Source organism: Austrofundulus limnaeus, unplaced genomic scaffold (assembly GCF_001266775.1).
Source record: "Austrofundulus limnaeus strain Quisiro unplaced genomic scaffold, Austrofundulus_limnaeus-1.0 Scaffold1483, whole genome shotgun sequence".
Classification (NCBI taxonomy): domain Eukaryota; kingdom Metazoa; phylum Chordata; class Actinopteri; order Cyprinodontiformes; family Rivulidae; genus Austrofundulus; species Austrofundulus limnaeus.
Window position 1 is genome coordinate 17,110 of NW_013953885.1, and position 1,828 is coordinate 18,937.

A 1,828-nucleotide genomic window follows, 5' to 3' on the forward strand; every position below is an offset into this window, starting at 1 on the left:
CTGTCATTTTTAGCAGGTCAGCTGTGGAATAAAAAGAGCTGCTAAAAGTATAAACAACTGTGTTAAATCATTTTCATTTATTCAGAAGACACAGTCGCTGCGCACCGTACCGTGCACGCCGGATCTAAACCAGCTTCCATTCTATTCACTCCTCCATCCAATTTAGATAATCAGCCTTCAATGTTAATGTGTATCCAGCTATACCACAAAGCGATATTTTACACCGCTCTGACAGATCATGTTACGAACTTTAAAAGCTCACCCCCTCTGCTCGTGTGCACTACAGCAGCCTTTAAATCAGGGGTGTCAAACTCCTGTCCTCGAGGGCCGCTATCCTGCATGTTTTAGAGGTTTTCTTGCTCCAACACACCTGATTTTGATCACTGAGTGATTAACAGGCTTCTGCCCAATTTGAAGAGTTAATTCAATCACTGAATCAGGTGTGTTGGAGCTGGAAAACCTCGAAAACATGCAGGATAGCGGCCCTCGAGGACTGGAGTTTGACACCCCTGCTTTAAATCCTAGGTGCTCTCTAAGCCTAGGTGCATGATTGGTGCATGATTAAGCCTAGTTCAATAACCTAGGTGCTCTCTAAGCACCTAGGTTAACACTAGGTGCTTAGAGAGAGAGTTCACATTTGCCCTTTTGATCAAACTTGTTTTACACCAAATACTGTTGACTTTAAAATGTTATCGCAATTGAAGAAATTAATAAATTCAAAGTCAAAGTTTAATGACTAGTTTCATATGTAAACTAACAACCAGATTTAACTCAGAACTATTATCAATTTTCCCTGCCGACTCTGTCTTTTGTTTTTCCAACCAACACAATTTATTGATAGGGTCAAGTTTTATTATTATCGTTTTTTCATTAAATCATGAAGAAGAATAAGTAAAGCCACCAGAAAGTTTTAGTTAATGCTACGTTATTACTACGTCAGTCTTCAAACCCTTCCTGAGACCATTCAATGTAAATAAGTAGATAAGGTTTATTCAGCAAGAAATGTTTTGTCTTAAGCGTGCAACCTCAGCCACTCTCCAGCTACTTTGTACTCTCCGTCTCTTTAGGGACACAACATTCTTATTATTCAACTATATTTCAAGGTGTTTGTCTAACAGCTTAGCGTGCTGACACAGATGTCATGTAAGCTGTCTGTCTTTCAAGGCTCTTTCAACAGTCACCCCTCTACCTAAAAACTGCATCCACGACCCACTTAACGGGCCCCAAATTTTCCTCAACCATACACCACTCATATACACACAAAAAAGGATAGAAAGATAAAGAGTTTGAATCCTGGATTTATTCCCAATGTCGTCGTATCCCACCTTTAAATAAGGATTTTTCAACCATACGAAAGCCCCCACCAGGAAATCACAAATTACAATTCATGGATTTTTCCGTATTACGGGCAATCCCGACTGCCCCAGCACCCCACCGGAAATTGTTAATTCGACCCCACCTATTTAAGTGCAATCTTTTACAGAAGACTCACTCAGGCTTTCGGAAAGAGCTCATGAAAAGGCCTCACAAAAAAGTAATGTTTTTACACGCAACACGCACCAAAAATATATTAAAACACATTTTCACTACCTAAAGGGCCCAATTTATTGTATGGTTGTAAACCCCCACAGATCCTTATGTCCAAATGCTTATAAACCGTCTTTTAACTGTAGTGGTCACCCTGGGTGGAATAAACGTTCCACCTGCCTTTGAACTTGACCACGGAAGGCCTCCTTTAAAGAACAGAACTCTGTTCATTTTTTGTGGTCATAACATGTTTTCTTAAACAATTAAGGGACATTTTATTTCATTTTATTCTCTATAATCA